The sequence below is a fragment of the Aulonocara sp. 'chitande type north' Nkhata Bay genome, linkage group LG14 (genome assembly GCF_057382095.1).
Source record: "Aulonocara sp. 'chitande type north' Nkhata Bay isolate Kocher_YH1m ecotype deep benthic linkage group LG14, A_spYH_male_GT1.1, whole genome shotgun sequence".
NCBI lineage: Eukaryota > Metazoa > Chordata > Actinopteri > Cichliformes > Cichlidae > Aulonocara > Aulonocara sp. 'chitande type north' Nkhata Bay.
In genome coordinates this window covers 29,731,391-29,746,991 of record NC_141357.1, presented here as the reverse complement: position 1 = coordinate 29,746,991, position 15,601 = coordinate 29,731,391, and the positions used below count along the sequence as shown (strand labels likewise).

General features: G+C 42.0%; 1 pseudogene; it reads left to right on the top strand.

Moving 5' to 3' along the window:
• Positions 1-12,983: 12,983 nt before the first annotated feature.
• On the top strand, positions 12,984-14,673 carry LOC147314900 (odorant receptor 131-2 pseudogene; annotated as a pseudogene).
• Positions 14,674-15,601: the final 928 nt, after the last annotated feature.

The window sequence follows — 15,601 nt, the reverse complement described above, 5'->3', positions numbered from 1 at the left end:
GCCCTGTCAACAGCACATCGTTCAAGGAGATGCCAAGATAAGGAGCGCTTGAATCAAACACAACTCGGATCTGGCCAGGCTTGCGTGGATGATAGATGCCAAAACTGGGAAGGTACCAGCATTCATCTCCATCGTTGAGTGCTGGAGCTGGTTCAGCATGATCTCGATCAAAGATATTCTGCATGAAAGCCAGAAAATGTCTCCTCATCTCAGGTTTCCTTTCTAGAGTTTTGCAGAGACTGGTGAAATGAGTCAGAGCTTGTCCTCTGTTGTTAGGCAGCCGTGGTCTTGGCATGCGAAAGGGAAGGGGAGCTACCCAACTGTTAGCATCATCTATGAACATCTCATTATTCATCAACTGAATGAACCGTTTGTCCTCAATAGATGGGGCAACTTCATTGTCATTCTCGACCGAGGAGGCCTCCTAGTCAAATGCCAGCCACCCTTTGGAGGAAGCTCATTTCCGCTTCTTGCATCTGCAATCTCGTTCTTTTAGTCACTACCCAAATGGGAGAATAAAGGATGTAGACCAACTTTTAAATTGAGAGCTTTGCTCGCATCGAGGCTCAAGAGTTGGGAGTTTGCCTTGTAATCGGAAGGTTGCCGGTTCAAGCCCTGGCTCCGACAGTCTCAGTCATTGTGTCCTTGGGCAAGACACTTCACCCGTTGCCTACTGGTGGTGGTCAGAGGGCCTGGTGGCGCCAGTGTCCGGCAGCCTTGCCTCTGTCAGTGCGCCCCAGGGTGGCTGTGGCTACAATGTAGCTTGCCATCAGCAGTGTGTGAATGGGTGGATGACTGAATGTAGTGTAAAGTGCTTTGGAGTCCTTAGGGACTAAGTAAAGCGCTATACAAATACTGGCCATTTACCATTTTACACTCAGCTGTCTCTTCACCAAGAGGGACTGGTACAGCGTCTGGATCACTGCAGCTGCAGCACCAATTCATCTGTCTATCTCCAGTAGGGTGTACATTTTAGGACATCCTCAGGTCTCAGGAAAAAAAGCTGTCAGGTCTCAGGTGTCAATTGTCAGGTCTCATGTGTCAGTTGTCAGGTATCATGTGTCATGTCTCAGGTGTCAGGTCTCAAAAGTCAGGTCTCGGGTGTCAGAACACAAGCTATCAGAGAGAGAGAAGCGTCCTTCAGGTGCTGCTGTTGTGAGGTCCCAGCCAATGACTGTAGAAAACATGGACGACACTACAGCACTTCATCCCATTGTACAAAAATGCACTTTTGGAGCCAGAGTTTGCACAGTAGCGACTTGAGGTGGAGCGTCTGCGTGACGCTCCCGTCCACACACACCCGCTGGACGTGACCTCGAACACGTCCCCTACACTTTTTACGTAGTCTGGCTGCTCCTTTATCTGCCGATGGGTTTACCACGACTGACGACTCATTCAATTAAGGTAAATACAGCCATGTCACAATTATAAAAAAAACCCCCAAAAAACCACACAGCTTATCATCTTATAGTTCTACAACATCTAAAATCACTCTGTTGTTAATTCATTTGCTAGATTAGCCGCTAGCATATACAATGTATTGGAGGTTTGTTGCTAGCTAGTTAGCGATGCTACACACCTGTTACTCTAATAGTCTGTATTAATGAATGATTTAGCACTCCTTAGTTTTTGTTATCCAGTTTTAGACAGAGATTAGATCAGCTGCCCAATCCACAGAGGCCCAGAGTTACTGTTAATATAAAAATGTAATGCTGTCCTTTGAGATTTTAACATAAGACTGAAGACTTAAACACTTTTAGATCAATTACACTGACAGAGCACTCCACAGCCTGCTAACATGGAAACTTTAAATAAAGACAGCAGCAGAAGGTTTCATAGTAGTGTAATTTTAATTTGTTCTTTTCATTTAATAACAGATTCCACATTATTATCAACAGCTTCATTCACGCTGGGGAGAAACTAGTGAGGGAGACCATGAGGACCAAACCGGGTTTCCTGGGTCCAAAGATTTGGAGAAACATCTTCCCTTTCTTTCATCACAGCTGTCCTGTGCCAGATGTTCTGTTTACTGACTGAGAGAGGCATCATTTAACACTAGGAAGATTGAAGCTCATCACACTGATCAAGCAGGACTCATGATCTTCACCAGCAGCTCCTTCACAGGAAAATCTTCAGCACTCCTCCGTAGGCCCGCCCCAGAAGATGGATACACCCAGCATTTCATGAACACTGTAATGGAGACCTTTGGTTTGTGTGAGATGAAGGAAAGCTAAGGCCAGCATTGAGAAGGCAGCAGCTGTGAGTCTGACATCAGATATGTGGACCTCCATCAACACAGAGGCCTATCTTGCAGTCACCTGCCATTTTGCTGATGAGTCCAGCACATTGTTTTAGGAGTGCAATATTTTCCTAATGCACACACTGCAGAAAATATTGCACAAGTGAAAGGCTCACTCATGACAGAATGGGCTATTACTGACAAAGTCACATGCCTAGTAACAGATGGAGCTGCCAATATGGAGGCTTGTGCAAGGGAGCTATAACCCAAACATGCCATATGCATAGCTCACACCCTGAACTTGAAGTGGTGAAGAAGGCCCTTGACCAGACCCCTGAGGTCTCTGACATCCGCGCCAAGTCCAGGAAGATCGTGGGATATTTCAGGAGCAGTACCACTGCAAAGGTAAGTTCTTAAGTGGCTTAATTACAGTTTCTTAAATGCTACTTAAGTGTATAGTTCTGCTCCCTTGACAATCTAATGTATGCTTCTTTAATTGTATTTTGTAAGGAGAGGCTTTCAGTGGTGCAGGAACAACTAAGGAAGCCTCAACTCAGGTGGGATGTCTGTTGTGAGACATCCCACCTGTTTCATCTGAGGAATTTGGTATAATTTCAGAGTGTCTGATTGTCCTAGCACCATTTAACGATATAACCACTGAGCTCTCTCAGGAAAAAAGGGTGTCTGGGTCAAAGGTCATACCTTTGCTCACTATGCTGGATCATTGCCTCAATGAACAAATGGAAAAATCACCATCCATTGGGTCTCCTCTGGCTCAGAAGCTGAGGATGCTATTGAGAGAGAAGCTGGATAAAATACAAACCATGTGTAAGGGGCTACTAGCCCCGCTATATAGGGGCGAAGAGGCGCACAGGTTGCCCTGAACGACTAGTGGGTGGTGGGATCTGAGTCTGTGACCCCCCCCCCCCCCCCCCAGTACAGTTGACCCTGATACTTACTTCTGTAAGAATGGTTTTAGCTGTCTGGCTGATACGGGCACAGAAGAGGGGCTCCAGGATTCAATCTTGAGAAACGATGCCTGCCTGGAGTATACTATACTATCAGACACAAACACAGCCTAGCCTACCTTTCCTCTGATTTTCTGTACCCCAACCAGATAGCTTGGGTGCCCCTACTCCAAGGCAACTTGGGTTAGACAAAAACATGAAACGGTCTCTTCTAAGCAATGTTAAACTTTAATTTGCTCAGATGGCCCTTTGAACTTTACCATCCATCAGTTATGATGGGCCCTGAAATCATGGATGGCAAGAAACAAAAATGCAAAAGAAATAAAAAGAAATCAGGTTCAACGAATGAAACAGGCAATTGTGATCCCACTGTTGTAAAACCCTGGGTTTACACTAGCCACAGACGGGGATCCAAAAAAAAAAAAAAAAAAAATCACGATACAAATAAAATAATGAAACAAAGAAATTCTCTTCTCCAGAATTATTAACACTGTATCACAAACATGACACAATTTACAATGTTCACAGGGTAATAGTCCCAGTTCCTACGAGTCAGTCCCAACAAAATGTCCTTTGAACATGCAACCATATACAGTCTTTTTTGAGGTGTAACTGTAGTGAACAGGAGCTGACTGCAGGGTCCCAGTCCATTAAGCTGACCAAAGTTACAGCAGTGGGAGTGAGCAGTCCAGTCTCAGGTTCACGAAAGCAAGGAAAATAGAAACCATACCTTTGTCTCTCGGCGACAGTGCGTGGGAAAAGCACTGGGCTACCAAAGGGCTACACTTTCACATACAGCGTAACCAAGGACGTCGTCTGGATGGCAGGGTAACCTATTCCTCGGGGACCCACTTTGTCCTTGATGTCGGGTCCGTAGAATACATCCAACCTCAGGCTAGCAACGGGCAACATTAAGTGTTGTGACTAAACAATATTTCAAATTAATACAGGCAATCCATCATAAAGCAATCATAGATCTAGCCATTACAAATAAAAATCCACCAAGAGGGATGGCAAAACAAGTGATTAAACTCACTAAACCAGCTTCATTAAACCAGCCTCACCTTCTGAGGAGGTTCAAAGAGCAGTAGAGAGGAATACAGAACAGTGGTTAGAGAACAACCTGCTGGCGCTGCAAGAACATTACATCAGCGTGATTACAAACTACGCTAACCTTTCTTTTAATGAAAATGCTCTCCGAATAGCAATTGCTTGGGCAGGAAAAAGATATAAGGCTAGATTCTCTCAATCTACTGTGGAAACCATACAGAACTTCTTTTCAGGGGAGGGAGAATCACCTGATAGGTCAGTTTATGTAGAATCATCCCCCGAGATATCACTGGAGGGAACATCGACATCAGATTTTGACATAGACAGTGAAGGAGATTTTCCACCATTGCAAAGATCAGAACAAGAACATCACCCATCCCTCTACCCCAAAGTGATAGTTGGGAAGCAGACCAGATCAATGGCTGCGGCCTTAAATGACAGAGGGAGGAATAGCCACGGCCCAGAGAGGGTCCATCCACCCCCACGGGACTCTCAATCCACTCCGTTTGGAGAGGAATTAACAATAGACCCTCATATGAATAGACCACTAGAGGGGACCCGTAATCGGACCCTCTCCCCTATAACACCAATACCCACATTTGTGGAAAATAACTCGGCTGCACCCACTCAGGTCCATTTGGGGACACGTGAAGCTAATGTAAGTCAAAAGGGGTCTGCCTCTCCGCCCCACAGCCTTCACAACAAGGATGTGCGGGCGAGGGAGACCGACAACATAGGGAGAAAGAAAACAGACCCCCCTTTCGAACATCTGAAGGTGACTTCACAGAAGGTAATGTTAATCGGATCGAAACAGCTGGCAAATTTAACAAAAGTGAGGGCAGTTTAAGAACAAATAAACATTATTCTAGACCCACAAAATTGACCAGTGTATCTCTTCACCAGCCTACACAGGCAAGGAGCAATGTGGCGGTCTCTCAGAATGACCTGGGCTTACAAATTCATGGCTTTGAACAGGAGAGTAACACTCATCTCTTATTCTACTGCTACGGCAGCAAAATACAGGTTGCAAGCTGAAGGGAGTGCCGCTGTAATGGACACAAGAACAGGGGAGCGAGACACAGCTAAAAGAGTAGCGGGAAATAACAGCATGATGATGCAGGGCCCGGTCAAGCGCAATAATGCCGACTGTGGGACGCAGACGACCTCATCTGACCCTAAAATTACTCCCTAAATGTGTCAGCGGCAACCTCACATCAAAAACGAAATAACTCAAAACAAATGACAGAGAGAGAGAAAGACAAATATGTACATTTTCCCAATACCCATAAGGGGAGAAAGATTATGGACTGGCAATTCAGATGTAACAAACCAATTTGGTTCCTGGGGGACTCTAATCTGTATCGTATGTCGCCACATTGCTCAGGTGAGATTCAGGTCGACAGTTATCCAGGAGCGTCGTTTTATCATTTTAACCAGATCCTGGAAAAAACCCCTCCGCGTGCACTGGTGAAGCTGGTGGTGGTGTCGGTAGGTATCAATAACAGAGACCAGGACCCTCATAAAACATCCATAAAACAGCTTAGAATGCTCTACAGGAAGGCTCAGTCTGTCTTCCCCAATGCAAACATTTACTTCCCATTGATTAATTATTCACACTTCTTACCTCGGGAACAGAAACAGTATTTAGACATTGTGAATGAGTTTGCGCTAAAGCGCTTGCCTGTGATAAGCCATATAGCCGAGAACCAATTCCATACGGTCACAGATAACATCCACTGGACTCAGGAAACAGCGGGGCGAATATTCAAGCAGTGGTGCAGCGAGTTGCAATTGGATTTTTAACTCATACTGAACCTAATATAGGGGATCTCCCTTCAGATTCTACTCGGGATCACTGTAAGGAGAAGCAGGCCTCCATCTTCCATTTACAGTCTCTCACTGATCCACTTAATAGAATTCAATTGGATTTTCATTTGCCCACAGATGGGTTGCATGATTTGAAATCCTCTAGACACACTTGGCGTGCTGAGGAGAGTAATATATTAAATTGATCAACTCTATTCCAACCCACTATGAGACAAATAGAATTTTAGAGAAAGGGCTTTCTTATATTCCAGCCCCAAGTACGCTAGACAGGGAGGATTTATGGAGGGATATTTCCTTATATCATAGGAGGATTAAACTCTTGGATTACTTTGGGGAGGATAAAAAGGATGGGGACTATGGGGCTTTTCTTGCGCTACCATCTAATTGGGAACCTACTTGGGGCCAGTTGGATGAGAGAGTGAGGAAGCTAATTGAAGCCGATTCGCGTGACTCTGCAGGATTCCGACAGTGGACAAGGCGTACAGACGGTGCTGGAAGAGAGGAGATGGAACTGATTAGGGAACTTCAACAAAATAAAAACATTATCTTTAAACCAGCGGATAAGGGCTCAAAGATTGTGATTTTGGACAAACATCAATATATTTTGGAAGCTAATAGACAGTTAGCTAATGCAAAATATTACAGATCTATTGAGAATAGCATTCAGCAAAATACACAAATTCAGGTCCGCAGTATTGTGAGTAAATTATATAGTAGAAAATACATTACTGCAAAACAAAGAGACTTCTTATATGGCCCGGATGAACCCCAAAATAGGCAGTTTTACCTCCCTTCTACCTCCCGAAGATCCACAAAGACCGCAGATGTGGACAGTACCAAATGTGATCCCGCCGAGAAGGCCCATTGTATCGGAGTGTAGCAGCGCGACTTATAATATCTCCCTCTATATAGATCGATTTTTGGGACCTCTCTTTTGTAAACATCCTAGCTATCTGAAAGATACATATCACTTTTTGGAACTTATTAAACCAATACGATTACCGATAAATACGCAATTGTTCACAATTGATATTGAAAGTCTCTACACGAATATCAATACAGAATTAGGCCGAAGAACAATAAAAAACATTTTGGAACAGCATCCGGACCCTAAGAGACCGGATGAAGAACTTTTGCAGTTGTTGGAAATCTGTTTAAGATGCAATGACTTTGAATTTGCAGGGAGACAGTACTTACAGGTTCAGGGTACAGCTATGGGGCACAGATATGCCCCTTCCTATGGTCCCATGGTGAGAAAAAATTCACTGAATTTATTGACATCCTCAACAATCACCACCCCTCTATCAAAGTCAAATATGAAATGCATCCGGTACAGGTGAACTTCCTGGACACGACAGTGTTCTTGGAACAATTGGACCAAAATCTGAAAAAAAATTTCTACTAAGGTTTACTTTAAACCTACAGACTGTCATGCTCTTCTACACAAGAGTAGCTATCATCCTAAACACACCTTCAAGGGCATCATAAAATCGCAAATCATCAGATTCTATAGAATATCCTCAAAGGAGTCAGATCTTCAGGACTCAATTAGTGTATTATTCCGGAGCCTCAGAAAGAGGCTTACTCTAGTAGGTTTCTCAGAGCAATTAAAAGTAGCACACTTGCAGGACTCAATCCTAACATAATGAATATAGGTGAAGTCTCAAATGATTCAGGGGGAAATCGGACTCAAAATCAGGTACAACTGGGGGAACCGAACAGACTTATGCCACTGGTAACCACTTACTCGCACTCCTACCTACCATTGCATCATCAACTCAAAACAAACTTTAAGAAACACACCTCCGGTTTGACACAATTCCAAAACTGTAGAGTAATCTCTAGTGATGGGATTTCCGGCTCTTTTTAGGGATCCGGCTCTTTCGGTTCGGCTCACTAAAAAGAGCCGGCTCTTTCGGCTCCGAACCGGCTCTTCAGGTTGTTTTGTTGCTTTAATTTATTTATTATTAACAATAATATAAAATTATGCACAAAAGGAATTACTAACGTAAAAACAAGTGGTTTTATTTATATATGTTTATATATAAATATATGCGGTGGCCCCTAGAGACAAAACACGTACAAACTCCAAAACACATTTCTAGCATGAACTGAACTTCCAAAGCAGAGCTACTAGATCACTTAAATTACACAATTGAAAGCATGTGTGTATTGTTTGTGTATTTATACACAGGCACTCATATATATATTCAAATAATTTAAAAAAAAGTTCATTTACCTGTTACTACCACACACCAAATCCGGTCGTTGGTACTTGCTGGCTTGTGTAGCCACAAGATAACAAAGGCTCAACACTGCGCCCAGCATCCTGGAGCACTTCTGTTGTCTTTTGTACGTGTTTTGAGTTTTTATGTGCTTCTGAGTTTTTATATGCTTCTGAGTTTTTACGTGCTTCGGAGTTTGTACGTGTTTTTACGTGTTTTGGAGTTTTTACGTGTTTTGGAGTTTGTACGTGTTTTTACGTGTTTTGGAGTTTGTACATGCTTCAGAGTTCGTACGTGATTTGAAGTTTGTATGTGCTTTGTCTCTAGGGGCCACCGTAAATATACTTTTATTTATTCACTCCACATAAAATGTAATAAATAAATCATATAATACAAAAATCAACTATTCACATTTCAAGTTTTAACTATTTAAATTTTCAGCTTTTTCCTTTCACAAATTTAAAGTGAAAAGAACACAAAACACTGCAAACCACAACACAATTAAATATAAATTATAATATGAAAACAAAAAGAACATGCATATTCTCTGTCATATGGACCTGCATGAATAAACTTTCTCAATCCTTTATCATCTGCAACCGAAAATAGTTGTGGATGATTACTATACCTTTCTAATGTTGTTGTCCCTGCCTCTCTTTCTCTCTCTCTGGCTCTGTTCCTGTGCTACTGAGTGTAACTACCGCCCCTCCCCCCTCTGCCCAGCGTAAAGCACAAGGCTCGCGTGCAGAGTGAAGCGGAAAAAAAGTGCGAGAGAGAGGCTGAGAGAAAGAAAAAAAAAAAAAAAAACCCACGTGACGGCTCGCGATAAGGAGCCGGCTCGCGTCGTTCACGTCAAAGAGTCGGCTCTAAGAGCCATTTCGTTCGCGAACGACCCATCACTAGTAATCTCAGCCCATAGGAGAAATAAGAAACTAAGAGACATGCTTGTCAGGGCCACATTACCAGAACAGATGAGGCGAATAAGATCAGCGAAACCCGACCATTGGGCCTTTAAGCTGAGACTGTTTTGTGTACAATCCTCATGGAAAAATAGGGGCACCCATTCTGCAGAGAATGACCCTTAATATGAGGAATATCATTTATTGCATCTGGTGCGAAAAATGCCGTCTACTCTATGTGGGTGAAACAGGTCAAACTTTGTTGGAGAGGTTAAAACAACATATCTATAGCATTGAGAGGAACAGACTGGGCACCCCGTTAGTATTGCATTTTCAAACACACACATTACAACATCTGAGCATAATGGGACTTCAAACCTGTGTGACGTGGACGGAGGGCCAGAGGAAGAGATATGAAAGGATATGGATCTCCAGACTGCGAACTCAACATCCACAGAGCCTGAAGGCAGCCTGAAGCGCTCCTTTTAAATTGTACTGACAATTATTGCTGTCTTTATGCAACGCTTGCCATGACAATAAAAGCTGGAGAGGTACCTTCTGGGGATATATATATATATATATATATATATATATATATATATATATATATACATACACACACAGTGGGGCAAAAAAGTATTTAGTCAGCCACCGATTGTGCAAGTTCCCCCACTTAAAATGATGACAGAGGTCAGTAATTTGCACCAGAGGTACACTTCAACTGTGAGAGACAGAATGTGAAGAAAAAAATCCATGAATCCACATGGTAGGATTTGTAAAGAATTTATTCGTAAATCAGGGTGGAAAATAAGTATTTGGTCAATAACAAAAATACAACTCAATACTTTGTAACATAACCTTTGTTGGCAATAACAGAGGTCAAACGTTTACTATAGGTCTTTACCAGGTTTGCACACACAGTAGCTGGTATTTTGGCCCATTCCTCCATGCAGCTCTTCTCGAGAGCAGTGATGTTTTGGGGCTGTCGCCGAGCAACACGGACTTTCAACTCCCGCCAAAGATTTTCTATGGGGTTGAGGTCTGGAGACTGGCTAGGCCACTCCAGGACTTTCAAATGCTTCTTACGGAGCCACTCCTTTGTTGCCCGGGCGGTGTGTTTTGGATCATTGTCATGTTGGAAGACCCAGCCTCGTTTCATCTTCAAAGTTTAGTATTTAGTATTTTAGTATTTATTTATTTATTGTCATTGTCAAGAACAATGAAATTGCGTTTGGGGCTTCCATACAACCCCAAAAAAAGAAGAAAATAATAAATACCCCTTAAAACCCAAGTGTACATATTTAACCCAGTGTGACTCCAATGCAATAAGACAATCCTTAGCAATAATGTTCGTAGAAATTCAGACAAAGACCTGAGAAACATGACAAAATACAACAATGCAACCCATTCAATATTATTGTACTGTGAGATATGATATCAGATATGATAGTTATCTATTTAAGAAAGAGGGGGGGGGGGGGGGCAGGAGGGGGAAGAGAATAAAGATATGATGCACCAATGCAGACCAGTTCATTGCTATTAAGAAGTTGGATATGGTTATTGTCCGTGAGAGGGGGGCAGAGAGTTCAGGAGCCTCACAGCCTGTGGATACAGGCTGTTGGCCAGTCTGGATGTTCTGGCCTGTATAGACCTGTACCTTCTCCCTGAGGGCAGCAGATGGAAAAGGTGGCGCGCAGGGTGATGTTGGTCCCGCAGGATACTGTGCACCCTCCTCAGACAGCGAGTGGGGAAGATATTACTGATCTCTGGCAGACTTGTTCCAATAATTCTGCCAGCTTCTTTCACCACCCGCTGGAGTGCTTGCTGATCGGCCTTGGTGCAGCTGGGGAACCACTCACTGATGGAAGGAGGTTTTGGCTCAAAATCTCACGATACATGGCCCCATTCATTCTGTCCTTAACACGGATCAGTCGTCCTGTCCCCTTGACAGAAAAACAGCCCCATAGCATGATGTTTCCACCCCCATGCTTCACAGTAGGTATGGTGTTCTTGGGATGCAACTCAGTATTCTTCTTCCTCCAAACACGACGAGTTGAGTTTATACCAAAAAGTTCTACTTTGGTTTCATCTGACCACATGACATTCTCCCAATCCTCTGCTGTATCATCCATGTGCTCTCTGGCAAACTTCAGACGGGCCTGGACATGCACTGGCTTCAGCAGCGGAACACGTCTGGCACTGCGGGATTTGATTCCCTGCCGTTGTAGTGTGTTACTGATGGTGACCTTTGTTACTTTGGTCCCAGCTCTCTGCAGGTCATTCACCAGGTCCCCCCGTGTGGTTCTGGGATCTTTGCTCACCGTTCTCATGATCATTTTGACCCCACGGGATGAGATCTTGCGTGGAGCCCAGGATCGAGGGAGATTATCAGTGGTCTTGTATGTCTTCCATTTTCTGATGATTGCTCCCACAGTTGATTTTTTCACACCAAGCTGCTTGCCTATTGTAGATTCACTCTTCCCAGTCTGGTGCAGGTCTACAATACTTTTCCTGGTGTCCTTCGAAAGCTCTTTGGTCTTGGCCATGGCGGCGTTTGGAGTCTGACTGTTTGAGGCTGTGGACAGGTGTCTTTTATACAGATGATGAGTTCAAACAGGTGCCATTCATACAGGTAACGAGTGGGGGACAGAAAAGCTTCTTACAGAAGACGTTACAGGTCTGTGAGAGCCAGAGATTTTCCTTGTTTGAGGTGACCAAATACTTATTTTCCACCCTAATTTACGAATAAATTCTTTACAAATCCTACCATGTGGATTCATGGATTTTTTTTTCACATTCTGTCTCTCACAGTTGAAGTGTACCTCTGGTGCAAATTACTGACCTCTGTCATCATTTTAAGTGGGGGAACTTGCACAATCGGTGGCTGACTAAATACTTTTTTGACACACAGTGTGTGTGTGTGTGTGTGTGTGTGTGTGTGTGTGTGTGTGTGTGTATGTATATATATATATATATATATATATATATATATATATATATATATATAAAAAAAAACTAAAAGAACAAAAAACAAACACCCAGCACGCCCCTGCGGGCGGTTTATCCTTCAAGCTCGGGTCCTCTACCAGAGGCCTGGGAGCTTGAGGGTCCTGCGCAGTATCTTAGCTGTTCCCAGGACTGCGCTCTTCTGGACAGAGATCTCCGATGTTGTTCCCGGGATCTGCTGGAGCCACTCGCCTAGCTTGGGAGTCACCGCACCTAGTGCTCCGATTACCACGGGGACCACCGTTACCTTCACCCTCCACATCCTCTCGAGCTCTTCTGTGAGCCCTTGGTATTTCTCCAGCTTCTCGTGTTCCTTCTTCTATCTATCTATCTATCTATCTATCTATCTATCTATCTATCTATCTATCTATCTATCTATGCTGAAAAATGGCATGAAGCTTTATGACAGTGTTGTCTGAGATGAAAGGAGAGTAATCACTTTAGTGTGTTGAATGTGTACAAATTAAAATACAGACAGGCACAGCTAAAACCTTATAATTTGGACAAAAGTGAGGTCATAGTATTGGACCTAAACTCAGAAACAATGGCCACATATTTAAACAGAGACTTACTCTGGAAGGAAATATTTTAGGTACCAGACGAAAAACATAACAGAAGCCACAATTCCCGAGTTGAACATGAACTTTCCCCATCATTTACAGTATTGAATCCAACAGGGATTAGCAGTAACAGATGTGTGCTGTGGTAATGACATTGTGGGAATATTTACTTCGGAGTGACATGCACAAATAACCCTATCTAAAGACAGAGCTCAGCATAAAGCAGTTTTGTGGTTGAATGGTTTGGCAACTACCTTTATGTCTCTCAGTCTGTTTGATTTATAATGACAATACAGCAGATGTGCATATGTGTGCTTTTTAGAGTGAATTTTACTATTTGCAGATGTTATGAATGTTTCTAAATGGGGCACTTTAGACAAAGATAAATTATTCCTGGATGGCTCTCTGTCTTCAGAGGCAGAAAAAAGTGTTTTTAAACGTATGGTTGACAACAGCTCATTCATTGGTGTTGAATCCTCAATGCAACAACTCAATGGCCAAGTCATCATTGTTCAGGTTTTGGTAGGAGTTTTCCTTTGCATCAACACTATGTTGATCATAACCTTTTTTATGAAGGACACCTTTTACAGAACTATGCGCTACATCTTATTTGCTGTCACATTACTGTCTGATTGTCTCATTTTAATTCTGACAGATTTGTTGCTGATCTTGAGCTATTTTCGTTTATCTATACAGGTGTCATTGTGCCTTATTATGTTTGCAGTGTCATCCGTGTGTAACTTTGTCACACCATTTACTTTGACAGCAATGACCCTGGAACGCTATGTGGCCATTTGTATGCCCCTGCGTCATGGAGAGCTTTGCTCCACACGCAGCGCTCCGCATTGCATCCTCATCATTTACGGCCTCAGCTCTGTGCCCTGTATTTTGATTCTGTCTGTCTTCTTTGCATCTGTATCCTTAAGCTTCTTCACACAGTACCGGGTTTGCTCTGTGGAGATGTTCATTTTACGTAGTTGGCAGGGTCATCTCAGGTCAGCTATAAGTCAGTTTTACTTCTTGATTATGTGCATTATCATTGTTTTCTCTTATATTCAAATAATGAAAGTGGCCAAAGCTGCATCAGGAGAGAACAAAAAGTCAACACATAAAGGGCTCAGAACAGTGGCTGTTCATGCTTTCCAGCTGTTGCTATGTCTCATCCAGCTGTGGTGCCCATTCATTGAAGCTGCTGTCCTTCAGATTGATTTCATGTTGTATGTTAATGTACGGTACTTCAACTATATAATGTTTAGTCTTACTCCTAGATGCCTGAGTCCTCTCATTTATGGCCTCAGAGATGACAAATTTTTCCTTGCACTAAGATATCATGTCCTCTGTCACTTACACAGGAAAAAATCTGTTGGGGTTTCTAACTAACACCACATGATTCTACTAAAGAACAAGATAGGAACTGAGCTTTAATGTAATGATAAGGAACTAAGCAAGCAGTATATGCTCTATCAATTTTGTCTCCCAGCACTTGGAACTTATTATCATGACACTCAGTAATTCTTCTATGCAGAATACATTGTTTAACTATTAACGTGTAACTAGTCCACTGTAGTAAGAAAACCAGTTGATTAATTGAAGCTTTAGTAACATCAAGGCCTCTGGTACCTTAATTTTGTAACTTTTAAAATGTTGCCCAGGATCATTTAATGATGATTTCAACATTAATATTTCAGCATTTAGAACACATTCAGACTGTTTGTAGCCTGCATTTAAAAAGCACTTTGGACTACATTTCATCCTGTTTAGAATTATTTTGGCCACATCTTCACTCCAACAAGATTCTGTGACATCTGTCTGACAACATGATGAATGACTGATCACGTTGTGTTTTAGCTTATAACTAGATTAACACATAGCAAATGCTTCATTGCAGGGGAGCTGGCTGACAACCTGACTTACTATCGACAGAGTCATAGAGTTAGAAGGATGTAGCTGATAAATTTTATTTAGAGATCATAATTATGATTTTCCAATAGTCACTGTCTGTATCCTTACACTGATGACTTTTTTATTGTTAAAATGCAAATGTTAAATAGAATAACAGCTTAACATCTATCTGGGACTTCAGTTTCTACAAACATAAACTTCTGCAAATTAATGTGTTCCAACATTTGCTTTAATAATGAATACAAATATAAAGAAAGGTGAGTGTCCATCAGCTGGTTCAGGAGGGTTGAGCCTTCTTTTGTTAAAGAAAACATTTCTAGCAAGTAGGCTAGGTTACCATGGCAACATGTCTTATCTATCAGTCATGGAATTAATAAGCAACATTTTCTTAATTTTTCCTTCAGTGTATCAGTTCTAATCAGCTGTTTTGCCTTATTAAGCTATGTGTTTTTTTGTGTGTGAAATTTAATCTGTTGTCATGTTTTTATTCTGACAGCAGCAGTTAACAACAACAACAACAATATTTCACAAGGGGTTATAGCAGTTTGTTTTTCTCTAAAGGGATTTAGACTCAAAACAGAAATGTGTTGATAATTAGCTGATCGTGTGATGATTAAGTGGTTCATCAATTATTTATACAGTTCCCCTGTGTTGGGTTCTAGAAGTTATACTATTGAACTATTGCTTCATTTTTATATTTTCTTAAGATGTCAACATAGTTTTAAAAACTATTATTGGCATGCACGTTATAGTTTATTAATTTGAGACTCTTAGAAAATTGTACCAATAAAATTAAGTTCACTGTATTTGTGCAACCAGAATGAAACAAATAATTTCTTTACATTCTTATCAATCTTGCAGTAAGTTATGTTTTTAGTAGCATTTGCATGTGTGTGTGTCATTCTGCCTGTAATTATGATAGCTT